Raw genomic sequence first — 18,787 nt, 5'->3', positions numbered from 1 at the left:
CAGCTCACTGCAAGCTCCGCCTCCCGGGTTCACGCCATTCTCCTGTCTCAGCCTCCCGAGTAGCTGGGACTACAGGCGCCCGCCTCGTCGCCCGGCTAGTTTTTTTTTGTATTTTTTAGTAGAAACGGGGTTTCACCGTATTAGCCAGGATGGTCTCGATCTCCTGACCTCGTGATCCGCCCGTCTCGGCCTCCCAAAGTGCTGGGATTACAGGCTTGAGCCACCGCGCCCGGCCTGAATTGAAGATTTAAACGTTAAGACCCAAAACTCTGAAACGACTAGAGTAAAACATAGGGGAAATGCTTGATAAAATTGGACTGAATGAAGATTTTTTTAAAAAAAGACTTCAAAATCACAGGCAACAAAAACAAAAATAGACATACATTATTATGTCAAACTTAAAATCTTCTGCATAGCAAAGAAAGAACTAGTGTGAACAGATATCTATAGAATGGAAGAAAATATTTGAAAATTATGCATCTAACAAAAGGTTTGAATAGGCGTTTGTCCAAAGAACGCATACAAATGGCAATCAGTTATAATTTTTTATAAAACATTTCTAGTATCACTAATCATCAGGGAAATGCAAATCAAAATCACAAGAGACCTTAGCGGTTAGAATGGTTACAATCAAAAATATAAAAAATAACAAATGCCAGTAAGGATGTGGAGAAAGAGGAACGCTTACATAATCTTGGTGGGAATGTAAACAGCCATTATAGAAAAGAGTGTGGGCCAGGTGCAGTTGCTCACACCAGTAATCCCGGCACTTTGGGAGGCCAAGGTGGGCGGAACACCAGAGGTCAGGAGTTGGAGGCCAGCCTGGCCAACATGGTGAAACCCCCTCTCTACTAAAATACAAAAATTATTCGGGCGTGGTGTCGGGCACCTGTAGTCCCAGCTACTCAGGAGGCAGAGGCAAGAGAAATTGCTTGAACCTGGGAGGTGGAGACTGCAGTGAGTGGAGATAACGCCACTGTGCTCCAGCCTGGGCAACAGAAACAGACTCTGTCTGAAAGACAGGGAAGGGAAGGGGAAGGGGAAGGGGAAGGGGAGGGAAGGGGAAAAAAAGAGTATGAAGGTTCTTCAAAAAAGTAAAAATAGAACTACCATCTAATCCAAATCCCATTATTTGGTATATATCAAAAGTAAATGAAATTAGTATGTTGAAGAGATAATTGAACTCCTGTTTATTGCAGTGCTATTCACAATAACGAAGATGAAGTCTCCACCTAAATGCCCAACTACAGATAAATGAATAAAGAAAATGTGAATACTATTCTTCCATAAAAAAGAATAAAACCTTATCACTTTTTGGCAGCAGGTATGAACCTGGAGGACATTACATTAAGTGAGATATGCAAAGCACAGAAAATCAAAGACCACATGATCACACTCACATGTGGGATCTAAAATTGTGATTTTTATAGAAGTAGAGAGTAGAATAGTGGTTATTAGAGGCTGTGGAGGATAAGGAAGATGGGAGGAATAGGAGATGTTGGGCAACCAATACAAAGATACAGTTAGGAATAATAAGTTCTGGTGTTCTGTTAGAGAGTAGGGTGACTGTATCTTATAACAATGTATTGTATATTTCAACAATAGAAAATACTTAAGTCAAGAAAAAACAATAGAAAAAATTAACAAAAGAAAAAGTTTTTTTAAATTAAAAATTGACAGATCAATAGCAAGACTTTTCAAGAAAAAAGAAGGAACGAACACAAATATCTAGAAATAAATAGGAACCATCACTATATAGCTTACAGATATGAAAAGGATAATGAAGGGATCTCACACAAAACTTTAGCCTAATAAATTTAATAATTCATATGACAAGGGCTATATCCTTGAAAACCCATAACTCATTAAAATGAACACAAAAAGAAGCAGTTGAACTAGACAACTTCTCACGAAGAAAACTCCAGGGCCAAATGACTTCACTGATGAATCATATCAAATATTTAAGAAATAATATCAAATTACATTAATTATTTCAAAAATAGGAGATGAGGGAATGTGTGTCAATGTTTTTAAATGGTGCCAGTATAAATCAGACGTGAAAATCTGACAATAAACATACAAGAAAAGAAAAATTTAGACAGTGTTCCTTATTAACACAAATGAAGACACGTCACTGAAATCTTAACAAACACAATGATATATATATATATAATATAATATACCAGAATTAAGTTACCGGAACACAAAATTGACATACCTTTGAAATCAATTATTGTTATTTGTTACATAAGAAGAATAAAAAAGAAAAAAATCACAAAATTATCTTAATAAACAAAAAACTCTTGATAAAATTCAATAATCTTGAAACTTGTAGCAAATAGAAATTGAGATATTTTAAAATCTAAAATTAGTTATTTATAAAATGAAGCTACAGCTAATATCATACTTAATGGAGAAGTGTTAACATTTCTACAATTAGGAGCAAAATAAGGATGTCACTTTCACATTTTCTCTTCAACATTATTCTGGGTTAGCATCACAGCAGTAAGACTAGAAAGAATAGTATAAAAACCAGAGAACAAAAAGAAAATGGACTTTTTTTAACAGATTGCATAACTATATAACATTTAAAATAAGCTACAGATAAATTAATAATTATATTTTTTAAAGTAGAAGATACAAGGTCAATATAAAACAATCAACTGTATTTCATATTCTAGTAAAAAAAGTTAGAAAATATATTAGAGTTCTCTAGACAGACAGGACTAATAGGATAGATGTATATATGAAAAGGAGTTTATTAAGTATTGACTCACACGATCACAAGGCGAAGTCCCACAATAGGCCATCTGTAAGCTAAGGAGCAAGGAAGTCAGTTTGAATTCCAAAACCTCAAAAGTAGGGAAACCAACAGTGCAGCCTTCACTCTGTGGCCGAAGGCCTGAGAGCCCCTGGTAAACCACTGGTATGAACCAAGAGTTCAAAAACTGAAGAACTTGGAGTCTGAAGTTCCAAGGCAGAAAGCATCTGGCATGAGAGAAAGATGAAGGCCAGAAGCCTCAGCCAGTGTAGTCCTTCCACGTTCCTCTGCCTGCCTTTATCCTAACCACGCTGGCAGCTGTTTAGATGGTGCCCACCCAGATTGATGGTAGGCCTGCCTCTTCCCAGTCCATTGACTCAAATGTTAATCTCCTTTGGCCACACCCTCAAAAATCCACCCAGGAACAATACTTTGGACCCTTCAATCCAATCAAATTGACACTCAGTATTAACCATCACAGAAAAGAAATTTTAAAAACAGTATATTTATGAAAGCATGAGAAAACATAAAATTCTAAGAGTAAATTAATCAAAACATATGTAAAATGTGTACACTGAAATCTTTACACCTTGATGATAGAAGTTAAAGAAGACCTGCATAAGTGGAAACATTGAAAAAGTAAACATTGTTAAGAGATGTTGATACTCTCTAAATGTGTCTACAGACTTTGCTGCCCCAATTAATATCCAGTATCCTTTTAAAAAATGGACTAACTGAATCTAAAATTTGTGTGGGAATGCATAGTATCTAATGTAAGCAACACAATCTTGAACCAGAAGCACAAATTTGAATGACTTACACTACTCTCACACATACTATAAAATATGTAATTAAGATACTGTAGTATTTATGTGACCACAGATAATTATTGGAATAAAACCTGGAGTTCAGAAATAGATCCACATATATAGAGTTAAATAATTTTCAACAAATACAGCCATATAATTCTGGGTGAAAAAAATATACTTTTTTCTCCAACAAATTTTGCTGAGTAATTGATTATCTATATAAAATATAAATTTTCACTCCTACCTAATACATTAAAATATATAACTATATATTATGTTTATGTTTTATATAAGAAAGCAAAAGAAAATACGTTCATGAGGCAACAATTTTTCTGAAAGAATACAAAAACAACGACAATAAAATTCAGAATTGAAAATTGGACTTTACCCAAATGAAAAATATTCTGCTAATCAAAAGACAAAACACACACACAAATATGTGTGTGTTATATATATGTAACATATATATACACATATATATCACATATAACAAGACACAAGGATATAACATTCTTTATATATTTACCTGAAAGAATTCCTAAAATATATAGAACTTCTACTGATTCCTAATGAAAAGACAAGTAGCAGAAAAAGTATGGGCCAGGTATGATGGCTCACATCTGTAATATCCTAGCACTTTAGGAGGCTTAAGTAGGGGCATTGCTTGAGCCCAGGAAATGGAGGCTGCAGTGAGCCATGATCGGGCCACTGTGCCACTGCACTCCAGCCTGGGTGACAGTGAGGCCTTGTCTAAAATAACAATAAGATGGATGGATGGATGGATAGATAGACAGACAGACAGACAGACAGACAGATAGATAGATAGATAGATTACATATATGCAAAATACTTTAAGCAACAATTTATATAGGAAAGTATAAAAGTGTTTGATGATCATATAAAAAAGTTCTGTTACCAGTTATCATGGAAGAGCAAAGTAAAGCCATCACATACTCACTGGGATGGCTAAAATTAAGATATCTCTGTTCCTGTGTTAGTTTGCTGAGAATGAACAGAAAACCAAACGCCACACGTTCTCACTCATAAGTGGGAGCTGAACTATAGGAACACATGGACACAGGAAGGGGAGCATCACACACCGGGGCCTGTTGGGGAGTGGGGGGCTAGGGGAGCAATAGCATTAGGAGAAACACCTAATGTGGATGATGACCGATTGATGGGTGCAGCAAACCACCATAGCAAGTGTATACCTATATAACAAACCCGCACGTTCTGCACATGTATCCCAGAACTTAAAGTATAATAATAACAACAATAATAATAATAATAAAAGATCTCTCACAACACCAAGCAAGTATTGACAAGAATATGAAGAAACTAGAAGTACATTGCTGGTAGAGGTGTGAAATGGTAAAATCATTTTGCAAAAGTACTGCAAGGTTTCCATTAACTTCAAAGACATATGTAGGTGTATAAGTTGATCGTAGCGGAATCGAGGATAGGTTGCTCGAATTCATAGGAATAAGGAGGTTAAGAGAAGTGTTTTAGTAATAAAGCATGTTGTGAACAATTCCGGTGAATGAATGGGATATAATGATCCTAGGAAAATTGTGGCTGTTAGGGCATTTATTATAATGATATTTATATATTCAGCTATGAAGAAAAGGGCAAATGGGCCTGCAGCATACTCAGTATTAAAGCCTGAAACTAGTTCGGACTCTCCTTCTGTTAGGTCAAAAGGGGCCCGATTGGTCTCTGCTAATGTGGAGGTGAATCATATTATGGCTAGAGGTCATGATGGTAGGAGAAGTCAGAGGTGTTCTTGTGTTGTAATGAGTGAGTGAAGGTTGAATGAGCCGCTTATTAGCAGAATTGATAGTAAAATAATGGCGAGAGTTACTTCATATGAGATTGTCTGGGCTACTGCTCGTAGTGCTCCGATTAGTGCATAATTTGAGTTTGATGCTCATCCTGATCATAAGATAGAGTGGACGGCTAGGCTAGATGTGGCTAGAATAAATAAAAGCCCTAGGTTGAGGTTAATTAGGGAATTGGGTATGGGGAGGGGTACTCATAAGAGAAGGGCAATGGTAAAGGCTAGGGCTGGTGCAATAATATAAAGAGTAGTGGTAGAAGTTGAAGGTTGTACACTACAATCCAGAAATTCCATCATTAGTTATCTACTTAGGAAAAATAAAAACATATGTCTTCAATTATAAATAATGTTTACAGCAGCTTTATGCATAATAGTCAAGCACTAGAAACAGCCCAAATGTTCATCAACATGAGGGAATAAACAAATTTTAATATATAACTATAGTGTAATATAACATAATAAAATGATACACACATAATAAAAATGATACACACAACATAGATCATTCTCAAAAATATATTTCATAATCCTTTTATATCAAATCTAAAACAGGCAAAAGTAATCAATAGTAACAGACAGCACATCAGCTATTGTTTCTAAAGACAACTGACTGTAAAAGGGCATGAGGGAACATTGTGAGATGATGGTAATATCCTATATTTGTTTGTGTGATTTTTACATTTATGTATTTATTTGTCAAAACTTATAGAACTATAAACTTAAGATTCATTCTTTCCACTATATATAACATTTTTCTCAATGAAAAAGAAAAAGAGAGAAAGCAATAGTCCAAGGTCACGGAATTAATTGTTACAACACATGAGTTAGAATGTCAATTGACTCATTTCTTTTCTAGGACATTTAGGATTTCAATAATTTTAATGTGAGCTGAAAAATTCCTAACAGTAATAATACTAGTCATTTTGGATTGGTGTGAGACATTGAATTTAGTTTAATATCTGTGCCAAGACATTGAACTTAGATTCTCATCTATGCCAAGGAAATCTTTTTGGTATTAAAAGTTTACAGCACTTTGTTAAAGAATAGTGGAACTGGATATCACAGGGAAGTACCTAAGAAACAAGCAATGAAATGTTATTTTTACCTACAGAGGCAGCTAAGAAAAATACATGTAAGAGAAAGGTGGCCGGGCGCGGTGGCTCACGCCTGTAATCCCAGCACTTTGGGAGGCCAAGGCGGGCGGATCACGAGGTTAGGAAATCGAGATCATCCTGGCTAACATGGTGAAACCCCGTCTCTACTAAAATTACAAAAATTAGCCGGGTGTGGTGGTGGGCGCCTGCAGTCCCAGCTGTTCGGGAGGCTAAAGCAAGAGAATGGTGTGAGCCCGGGAGGCGGAGCTTGCAGTGAGCAGAGATCACCCCACTGCACTCCAGCCTGGGTGACAGAGCGAGACTCCATCTCAAAAAAAAAAAAAAAAAAGAGAACGGTGAAGATATCAAGTTTATAGCACAAGCAAGACTGAAGAGGCAAAAGTTTCAAATAATTTGGGCTAAAAATAATCAATGATATAGAAATGCTTCCATACGAGAAGAGACTAAAAGCTTTCTTTTATTCTATCAAGACAGAAAATAGCAAGGGTGTGACTAAAGAGCTTTAAATGGATGGGAGAGATAATTGAACTCACTTAGAAGGAAACTTTGGTAAACTCTTGTAATCACTAATTTATTGAGGAGTTTCTTCTATATCCTCAATAAATAGCAACAATATTTCAGCTAAAATACTGGTTATTTCATTAGTAATGGCTGCCCGAAATCCTATGTTAAGACATATTCTGGAGTCTATCTAGGTTAAGTGTAAAGAACACCATAGTTGACGAATGCTGTGTTCTCTAGTCGTGGATGAGGAAAAGTGGAGTGCTCTCCAGCACTCTTGACTAAGGATTATAAAGCATATTCCCTGAATAGCTATAGTCTCCAGAGGGCAAGTGTCAATATTGGATAGTATATTGTGAGTTAGAATTGCCTTCACTTGGTGTTACCTCTGGTCTGTTGAGTTACATGACGTTTAATCTTCCTTCAACATCTCAGAATCTTTGATATTTGGAAAAATCTATCATATTCTTATTATTTTCTTATTTAAGTCAAATATCTATTTCATTCAGTTATTACTCATAATCCCAGTTACTGTTACTGCTTAAAAATGCCAAATGGCACCTTATTCCGGTACGGCTGGAACCATATCCTACTTATCTTATCTTATCCTACCTCCCACAAACTTGATAATGAAAACTTGTTGAGTGAATAGGACACTTTACTTTTTTCAGTCTTGTACTTAAATTTTGATGTTAAGATTCTAGATTTCGTTGTAAATACTCTCTCCATAATGTGGAAGTATCTGCTATATACCTAGTAACAAATTTACAAGGTTTTCAAAATAATACTTCAGGTGTTAGAGCGAACTGATATTTAACTATGTACAAAATGAAATCAGAGCAGCATATGCTTCCTATGTATGGTCCTGACATTTTGTATCTATTAGTCTGAGTTACAAAAGCAGATATATTTATCACAGCACAGTTGTAACCATTATTTTGTTTTTCCATTACCTATACTATGCTCAGCACTGGGTTAGGTGAGTTCACATATTTGATCTCATTTGGTTTAAGAAAGATTTGCAGAGTACTTCAGTTGTGACTATTACTCAGCGGTTATTTTCTTGTCTTGTATTTTTCCACTAACATGGTATATAAGCTTGAATAGGCCTTTTATTCTGGTCTAATTATTAGTTTCCCCATTGCTAAACTATAGGTAGGTATAGTGTCTCTCACCACGGCACCTCCATTATATAGGGCAATGTATGGCCTGTAGTAGATGATCAATAAAGCTTTGGTGATTACATGGATGATAGAATGAATTGAAACAGACATCTCTGCCTTGAAGTTTTTGTCGTAGTTCAACATTGATATTTTCCTGTTTGAATCAGCAATGGCAAAATCATAGGTTTTGAACAGCGACTTTGTTCTAAGAATTTCACTGTATACTTTACATATATTATTTGTTCCTCAGTACAATTTATTAGGGTCAAAATTTCATTATATGCATGACTCTCGATCTCCTACTACTGCCAAAAAATATACATTAGAAAATAATTTCTTTAAATTTGTGGATCATAAGATGAATGTTGTGTTACTTATAAATGACAATTTTGCACACCCAATTAAACAAAAGTGCTGTGTAAATAGAAAATTCTGTGTTAATGCAGATAATATCTATGTTTCTGGTGAATATTTTTGAAAAATTACAAATGGATTTTATGCTACTGTTAATTATGATTTTATAGCACCGTTAAATTTAAGACAGTTTCTTTAATGATACAAATGTAATTATTTAGGGTGAATAGAGGTAAAATAAATTATCAAGACTGCTATATACTACAATTAACTCCCAAGACAAATAATTTCATTTATAATTCTGTGTCAAAACTACAGTGCTTTCAACATTCGTTATACAAATTATTCTTACATCTTTTCATAATTTAATTTACTCACCTAAATGACTATAAAATACATCAAAATAATTAGGAATAACTGATTATGTCATTCTTATATGTCCATAAATATATTTAAGATGTTATGCTGCATATATTATATTAATCTCTAATAAAATAAACTTCTCTAAAATCAAATTTATTTCATATTAGCATAATTTTCCTGGGATACATTTTTTAAAATAATAATACAATTATCATATTCTTTCAAGATAATTAGCAGATCTTGACTAAAAGATTAATAATATTTTAATAACCCAAGATTATTGTTTGTTTGTTTGTTTTTAATTGGCTCCCAGGGTGTCATTTCTACTATTTTGTGATGTTCTTTCCACGAATACACTTCTTTTTCAATAGAAAAACTCAGATTTTGTGCACATCACCCCCCACAAGATTTTAAAGCAATTTCAATCCCATAAGCAGTAATTATACTGCAATTTATAAATAGGGAGTTACAAAATAATAGGGTATGGTGTTACAATACCATCCCACTTCCCACTCTACTATCTCTTCGAATAAAGATGTTAAGATAAGTTAATTTCTTCTAATGAAGTCAGAGTGTATGGCTCTCCCAAGAACTGAGTATGAGTCAGTTTCTACAGTATCTCAGATCTTAGAAGGGAAGGAATTGCTGGTGGTGATATGTTACAGTGGTTTCTAAAAGGTAAGATACTTTGATTTGTACATGATAGAGGTTGCATGTGAGGCCCAGAGAAGTTGTCGCATGCTGGAATTAGTAATACAACTAGTGAGGTCCTAATACCTCAAGTCCTGGATTTAGGTCTAGGTTTAGTTACTGTATTATATAAATTTGTTAGAAGAAATCTCTTGTTCTCTTCCATTTGTGTTTTTAGAGAGAGGGAGAGACTTCCGATTCTAAGGGATGATTATTTGGATGCACGTTTCCAGCTCCTTCCTTTGGCTCCTCATATTTTCCTTTCCACAGTGACATCCATCAATCTAAGGAAATTTAGCAATAGGTCTCAAATGCATGCTAGATAGAATTTGCCAAGGTTTTTTTGTGTTACATTATCTATTTTACAGTAATGTTGAGAACTCTCTTTTATTTGCCTAATAGAGGCTATTTATCAATGTGTTAGCAATCTAGGAAAGGAGGGGTGAATTGCCTAGTGGCCCCACATCTCCAAAATTTGGGAAAAAATTACCCCACCAATTAAGATTCTAGGGTGCTTCCCAGTCCTTGTCACATCAAGACACACATATGAAATTCCATTCTTTAGCACATTAGGGTAAATAGAGGAGGCTGTCTGGAAATAGCCAGAAAAGGAATCCCACTGCCTTAGACCCAGACCATTCCTTCCCAGATGCAAAGACAATCTCTTTCTGAATGTTTACCAAATTCTGCTTCCATCCTCACTCCCTTCCTCCATCCTTCTCTCTCCTTTTCTATCTTCTTTTCTCTCTTTTCTGTTTCTTTTCTCATAGCTGTTAAAGAGTGGTAATCTTAAAGAAAAAGCATCTTCATTGCATGAAACCCAAGGGCAGTCAAGGAGAGCTAGAATCCAGCCAATCATAACATTAATACTAGTAGAAGCCAGATATACCTAACTGGTAGTTTGATATACCAGTTACAACTATGCTTATATATTCCTTAAAAGTCCAACAGACTTTTATACTAGACAACATTAGAGAATGGTATAGTGTTGCAATTACTTGTCTACTTTTCTGATAAATAACAGTCTACATTTTAAAGCATCCGTTTCTCAAATGTATCCTAATTAGTCTAAACCATAACAGAAAACAGGACTATGTTCTGTTTGATAAAATCTTTTGTCATTTACCAAGAAAAAAAAATTTCCTTTTTTTTTTTTGCTTTGATTCTATCCTCCTCTTCCAATTAAATGATCAAGTAGTGCTTGGTTCAGTTGAAAATGTATTATTAATTATCTATGACGCTCTATAATTCAGTGCATGCCCTGGATACGTTAGCTTTGCGATCTGTTGGTTTACTTGGCCCAGAAGAACATGAATAGTGAGGCTTTGGAACTACAGAAACTCAAGGCAGAAAGTTCTAAGTAAGCATATAAACAGAGATAAGCATCTAAGCCATCTAAACTGTAAAGTGTCAAATGGTGTCTTTTCAGCATTGGTGACTAGACAGGTTGCCCTAGGGACTACTTAACCCTGCTGTTGTAGGGCAGCCAGGCAGCCATAGATAATACCTAAATGAATGAGTGTGACCGACTCTGGCCCATGGACTGTGATTTTTCCAACCTCTGATCTAAATGTGACATTTGTAGATACAGAATGTGCTATCTCAAGATGATATAACTTCTGTACAGTTTCAGATGCCTGGCAGGAAGCAAGGTCTCCAACCTCCCAGATGTTCACTCTTTACATACTGTCAATTGCTTCCACTTGTGGCTCAATATTAGGGCAGAAGATGACACTAAAATAATCAGGGGTGTTTTATTTGTTATGTAAATATAAAAATTAAACAGACAAATACCACTAGCTAATATTTATTTATACAATACTATGCATTATGTAATATGCTAAATTTTTACACATACTTATTTAACCAGCTCCCAACCCTGTGAGAGTAGATACATTTATTGTGTATAGTTTGTGCTTAAGAAACTGAGGCTTAGAGATTTTATTTAAGTTAAGTTGCCGAGGCTACAAAGTCAGTAAGAGGCACAGTTGAGATTCCAGCCTGGTTACCAAATCTGATAGGGATACTCATATCATATTGCTTCCATTTGCAAATACGTTGAGTGTGTGGGGCCACTAGGCTCCCATTTCATACTGTTTTGTATAATGCCAGGATAATGCCGGCCTAAGCAGTTGGAATTTGTATTTTGACAGTTTTTTTTTTCTTTAATCTCTTTACCCACAGGCCTGGCTACTTAATGAACCCCAAAGAGCTTGGGATACCCCAAAAGATTTATGATCCTTTGCAAATACCAGAGGGAAATAAGAACCATGCCAGATGGGTTCAACCGAGAACTGGTGCCCTGTCCCCCTCCATTTACCTTTAAATCATTAACATATAATTATAATGCTAAAGTCTCCACCCATAGGAGAAAATCACCATGATTTTCTAAACATACATCATATGAAGAGGGATGTGTATGATCTGCGCCTTCACTCTGGAGTTCCTGCCTTCACTTGTTTACATACCACCCCACCCCACATCTCAATTCTGAACATTCCCCAGCTTCTCACAGCTCAGCTCCTGGAGGTAGGAAGGGGTTCTTTAGAGTGAGAGCTCACTCCATCTCCATTCCTGGCCAGGAATAAAACCTGCTTGCCTTTTTCCCAATTGGGTGTTCTTTCTTTGTGATCAAAATAAAGTACGGAAAGAACCCGGTTTACCGGTGACACAAAGACATCACGTCCTAATCCTTAAAACTTTTGTAAATTTTATCGTATTTGGAAAAAGAACCTGTGCAGATATAACTAAAGATTTTGAGCTGAAAGATTACTCTGGATTATATGGCTGGAACATAAATAAACTTACAGATCTAATAAGAGAAAGGCAAAGGGAGTTTTGAGAGGAACAGAGAAGGCAATGTGATGGTGAAATCAAGGCTGACAACGGAGTGATGCAGTCACAAGCCAAGGAGTGCCTGGGGACATTAGAACCTGAGACAGGCCTGGATCTCATTTCTCCTTAAAGTTCCTGGAGGCAGATGGCTCCTGCAAAATTTTGAGTTTCTCACCAACAAAGCTGTGGAAGAATCAATTTTTATTGATTAAGCCACCCAGTTTGTAGTAACTTGTTACAACAGTCTCAGGATACTGATCCAGAAACCATGTCCTGATTTCCCTCTGGAACATCTCCCCTTCCCCACCCTCTATCCATGTGCTTCGTGTTGGAAGTGGCTGCTCCCTTGTCTCTAGGAGTGGTGCATTTGACCCTGTCCTAAGCCAATTCAACTTTACTTTTCTCTGGCCTCAAGATTAGCTCAGGAATGAACACATAACCTAGACATTGAATGGAAGTGAGTATATGACGTTCATAGCTGCTATAAATACTGTATCTTTCCTGCTGGATTGGAAAAAAAAAAAAAAGGCTGGAGGGGGCGTTTATAGTTGGTTAACCTGAATGAGGGAAGAGGTTACTTAGTAATGGAAGCAACTAGAAGAAATCAATCTGGAGATTGGTAGATTTGAGTTTGAGTGGTTTATTTTGAGCCCATGTCTAAAGTTTGCAGTAGGACAAGCCCTGCTATTGGAATTCCTGAATACAGGAGCCAAACATTTCCTTTTATAGATAAGGATAGATAATAATGAGTTTTCTGTCCTCTCATCATAGTGGCTCCTAATTATGGTGGGCTGAGCTTTTTAGAAACTTTATATAAAGTGAAATTTATGTCAGCTTGTGAAATCCTATTTTATGAACTTTTAAAAAATCTCAGTGATAATGTAGAATCTGCCAGAAAAATATTTGCACGTCAAAGTATGTTGTGTCAAGACTAGTTGATATTTTACCATAGTGACACGGGAGAGTTCCCTTATCCCTCTCGCAGGGTGTGCGACAGGGGTTTCGTCTCTTCTTCATGCCGTGCTGCTCAAACCCCTAGGGGGAGCATGTGGGCCGGTGGTGGGGAGAATTTTGGGGCTCCGATCCCACAGCAGCATCTTGGGGTGAGTGTTTACAACTCCCGAAACCCCAGTGGGCATGTGTTAGTGTGTTCTTTCAGCTTTGCCGTCTGCAAGTGACTTGGGTTAATCAACTCAGTTAGACACTCTGCCTTATCAAAAGGACAGAGGGCTTTCTGTATCCGGGGTTCTTGCCCTTGCGTACTGGAAAAATTGGATCACACATGGGCTTGGAGGATGAGTGCAAGATCGCATTGAGTGGTGGAAGTAGCACTCAGTGAGATGGATGGGGGCCAGAAGAGGGTGGAGTGGGAAGGTGGTCTTTCCCTGCAGTCAGGCTGCCCAGCGCCGAACTCTCCTCCCATCGCCCCAGGGCATTCCCCTGGCCTCTACCTTCCACCTTCTGTGGCCTGTCGGTGTCTGTTGGTGTCTGCCAGTGTGTTCTTCTGCTTCTCTTGATGTCCAACTGCTTGTGTCTGTGCCTGCTAGGGTCTCCGGTTTTTATAGGAACAAGATGGGGGGCGTGGCAGACCAAAAGGCAACTTTTTGGGCAGAAAACAGAAATGTCTGTCCTCATTTAGGTCTGTGGGCGCAGGCCACAGGGACCATGCCCCTTTCTACCCAACACTTTCCTGATCACCTGCCTTATCAATAGTGCTTTGAGGGGAGGAAAACAATCTCCTTTTCAGTCTTCATTCTTTATCTAACAGCTGAAATGGTATCACAACAGTAAAATTATTTTATCACTTCTTTCATATTGTTCTCTAAACCTACTTCTTGCTTCCAAAAATGTTCAGCAACTGTACAATTCTTGTGAAGTTGACACTGTTTCTCATTGTTGCATTAATCTCTTACTCTCTTCCTCAGTTTTTTTTTGTTTTGTTTTGTTTTCTTTTTTTGAGACAAGGCCTTACTCTGTCACTCAGGCTGGATCCAGTGCAGTGGCACGATCATTACTGCAGCCTTGACCTTCCGGGCTCTGATGATCCTCTCACCTCAGCCACCTGAGCAGCTGGGACCACAGGTATGTGCCACCATGCCCTGCTAATTTTTGTTTGTTTGTTTTTGTTTTTGTTTTTGTAGAGATGAGGTTTGGCCATGTTGCCCAGACTGGTCTCAAACTCCTGGGCTCAAATGATCTGTCTGCTTTGGCCTTCCCAAAGTGTTGGAATTACTGGCGTGAATCACCACACTCAACCTTATTCTTAACTCGTACATTTAAGTATTAGTTTTATTTTCTAATAAAAGTAATCAGAGGAAGAAAATTTTTCCATATTTTTGGGGCAAGTGCTTTTGTATTTTACCTCAAAACAAATGGTTTCACCATAGTTATCTGTAGTCAGAATGATCTCTCTTCATTAAAATTAAAAACATAAAACCAACTAAAATTCCAATTGTTCATTCTGGAAGTTTTTTTTTTTTTTTTTAGACAAAGCTTATGCCATAGCACATTCAAGAGGATTTTCCCTAATTTAATAAATATCAATCAGTAATATATAACTAAAACAACACAGTTTAATTAATTATCCATAATTTCAATGTTCCCAACTTTGTTTAAAAACATTTTTCTTTGGGAGGCCAAGGCGGGCGGATCATGAGGTCAGGAGATCGAGACCATACTGGCTAACACTGTGAAACTCCGTCTCTACTAAAAATACAAAAACAAAATTAGCCGGGCCTGGTGGTAGGTTGCCTGTAGTCCCAGACGGGAGAAGGGCGTGAATCCGGGAGGCGGAGCTTGCAGTGAGCCGAGATTGCGCCACTGCACTCCAGCCTGGGCGACAGAGCAAGACTCCGTCTCAAAAAAAAAAAAAAAAAAAAAATTGTCAACCCCTAAATAGAAAAGGTAGCTGAATAAATGACATAAACTTTAAAAAAAGAAATGAAATAATACAGGCATTGAATATGCACATACAACAATCATTACAGCATAACGCTTCCTTCAATTGAATGGGTGTTTGAATTTTTTGCTAAGAAAATTACTGAATATAGGAAGTTTCTGGTAAAGACAGAAAGAAACCAATGACTAAGTTAACAACACTTTGTAATACTTGGCACACCCATATTTTCATGCAGAATAAAATTGTTTCATAATATAGCATGCATGGTTTTCCTTACATCTAAGAAATGTTGTCATCACAGCTATTGCCAATACACAGAAGAAGTAAAAAAAAAAAAAAAATATATGGAGCAAGTTGCCTATACTATATGAATTATAAGAAGTTGAATACTTTGCTTAATGATCTTATGAACTATTGGTCCCTGATGCATTTCCTAGGTTATGTGCAAGGTGGTTGAGCTGTGTGGGTCACAATGCTCATTAATTTATATATAGATGATTAAATTAATACCATGCTTAGTCTTGCTTGGTTGTTTTAATCTTCAAATCACCATATCCCAAATTTTTCTGAAGTTCAGGTTTCTTCTATCTAACATTCAAAACTTAACTAGAAATATAGTCTTCATATCATAGACACGGTGCTCTTTTGTGCAAATTTGGGCAGTGCTGTGGACACCCAACTGGGAAGATTTTTGTTTGGCCTGTTCCTCTGGGAATAGATAGACATAACTGAAATTAATTTTTTTGCATGGATCATCCTTCCTATCACTGGGACCAGTATCCTGCCTCTAGAAGCTGTGTCTTATTTTCTTTATTCCCTGATGTTCTGAATCAGTAGATATGTCCAATATTGAAATTCCAAAAATCCTCATATTATATAGAAGAAAGGAGAAGACAAAATATTTTGAGATGAAAGGCTTTAGATTCGTCTCCTGTGGTTAAATTTAAGAAATGAAGAGGGCCGCGCACAGTGGCTCACGCCTGTAATCCCAGCACTTTGAGAGGCGGAGGTGGGTGGATCACGAGGTTAGGAGATACAGACCTTCCTGGCTAACACGATGAAACCCCATCCTTACTAAAAATACAAAAAATTAGCCGGGCGTGGTGGCAGGCGCCTGTTGTCCCAGCTACTCGGGAGGCTGAGGCAAGAGAATGGTGTGAACCTGGGAGGTGGAGGTTGCAGTGAGCTGAGATCCTGCCACTGCACTCCAGCCTGGGCGACAGAGTGAGACTCCATCTCAAAAAAAAAAAAAAAAAAAAAAAAAAAAAAGAAGAAGAAGAAGAAGAAGAAATGAAGAAATACAGAGTGATAGAAAGAGGACTAAATCATAAGCTAATAGCACGTGATCCAGAATGGTTGTGATACCAGTTTGTCAGGAAGTCTTAATATAGTTCTTCATTCCAACTGAAGTCATTCTCAGCATGTGCTAGTAGGTATGAAGGCAGATAATATTTCAAAAGGAAAAAAACAAATATTCATGGGTGTCTGCTCTGTGCCAGTCACTTTGCCCGGTAGTCTTCATGCAACATCATGTGTGATGCTCATGACCTTATCATAATTAAATAATTAATCATATATGTTAAGTAAATACTAGATAGAAAATAAAAGGAGACTTAGAGTTCAACTGCTGAAAAGATGGATTATTCAGTATTTATTTTAGTAATAGGAGAAACAATTTAGAAAAAAATAAATTATGCATCGAAATAGATTTTGAAGGCAATAACAAGTTAAATGTAATAAATAAAACATTAATAATACAACTTAGAAGAATCATAATTAAATAAACCAGTAATTTTTTATTGGTAATCTCATACCCTGCATTAGATTTTATGATCAATATAAAAGTTATATGCTTTTTGGTTTTTCTGAGTATCATAAAGTTACTTGGAAACAATTGGTTCTCAAAGTGGTTTCTCTAGAGAAGGTAGAAGTAGAATGTATTGAACGCCTCTTATACTCTGCTTCAAAATCTTTTGGTCCCACTTATCATTCCAGTACTGCTTCTATGACCATTCAGAACAGGTTTTTAACTGTTTCATCCAAACAGAGCCTCCTAGTATTTGCATCCAACTCTAGGGCTTTTTATTAGGTACTCCAAAATGCGCAACCTGGAAATGAGCTTGAATTAATTTCCTGGAGGTCACTCCTGGTCAGTGGAGGATGAGTCTCTGTAAATAAATAATACCCCCTTTCATCACCAGGTGGACAGTTTTGAGGACATATTTTATAAGGTTCCTTAGGATATCCCTCAGGATGCAGAATCAATAGTACATTAGGGATGGGAACCTGGATAACATGTTTGCATTAACTTATTTCCTGTTTTACAACTTTTGTCTTGAAAATCTGGCTGTCTACAAGTAAGCATGGGAATCAGAAGGACTGTGTTTTGAATATAGGCTCCACTCATTCTAGCAAAGTAAATCTCAGGCTGCCTAGTTAATAGATCTAGGCCTCAGATTCCTTATCTTCAAAGGGTTAATGATATAATTTGTGTGATTTTAATGAGATAATGTTTGGTAAATAGTAAGCATAACATTTAAAAAAATGACAATTTTCTCAATGAAGATGGCAATTAAAAATTAGGAAGAGAAGAATTTTTATACCATTTAAATATTCAGTAGGGTATATTTGGATTATACTCAAAATGCTGCTATTTGGGGCATCACATACATAAAGAAGTTGTTAAAGACCATAATTGTGTTTTATCATTCCTCACTATTGGATTTGTTTGCCATATAGATAAAACAAATCCAATGCAAATCCAAAAATCAAATCACCACTGATCATTTTCATTTCTTATCTACTTTATCAGAGAGTAAAATGAAACCAATGAACAGGAACGTTGTCTTCTCTATGTTAGAGTTTGTTTGGCAAATTCGTTTTTTAAGATTCCTTACCCCATGGACATCCCTAGCATGCTTAAGGCCAAGTTCAAGACCTAAAAATTGAAATATTGATAATATTTTAGTAGACAGTAGATGAATATGTGATTGATATCCACTAAATTATTTGTTATGAGCTCTTTCAATTTTACTTGTTTAGAAGAACCATTGTCATATCATTTTCTTAAAATTGATTGTTGGTTACTTGTTAAGTGATCTTTGTTAAAACAAAAAAAAGGGTAAAGTTTCATTTTTGAGGTACACAGTATTTTCTAAGGACCTCTCTAAACTAAACTAAGGCTTCCAGCTCTTTGTCATATTTTATATACATTTTTCTATTTGCTATAACATTTCTTTTCTCTACTCTCAAGGCTTGATAGCAAAGAGAAATAGCAAAATTCTATTTGTCATAGCAAATAAAAATAGTAGTGCTACATTACATAAGAATCAGAAGATATGTCAAAAAAAGCAATTTTGTAGATTTGGTTACTCAACTTATTCCGCTATATCCATTCATCTGTCTCATGTATATGTTCAATTGCTAATTATTCTGTGACTAAATTGTATTTTTGTTAACA

General features: G+C 36.3%; 1 long non-coding RNA gene across 1 annotated transcript; it reads right to left on the bottom strand.

Moving 5' to 3' along the window:
- Positions 1–5,097: 5,097 nt before the first annotated feature.
- Positions 5,098–13,641, bottom strand: LOC117065517. The gene is made up of 3 exons (XR_004429953.1): positions 13,632–13,641; positions 6,659–6,663; positions 5,098–5,232 (listed from the first exon to the last, which is right to left on the bottom strand). It is a non-coding gene; the product is annotated as an uncharacterized LOC117065517 (long non-coding RNA).
- Between the last annotated feature and the right edge of the window lie 5,146 nt (positions 13,642–18,787).

Source organism: Trachypithecus francoisi, unplaced genomic scaffold, assembly GCF_009764315.1.
Source record: "Trachypithecus francoisi isolate TF-2019V2 unplaced genomic scaffold, Tfra_2.0 Lachesis_group2, whole genome shotgun sequence".
NCBI classification, from domain to species: domain Eukaryota; kingdom Metazoa; phylum Chordata; class Mammalia; order Primates; family Cercopithecidae; genus Trachypithecus; species Trachypithecus francoisi.
The sequence above is the reverse complement of the archived record's forward strand: the minus strand, read 5'-3'. Positions and strand labels throughout refer to the sequence as shown.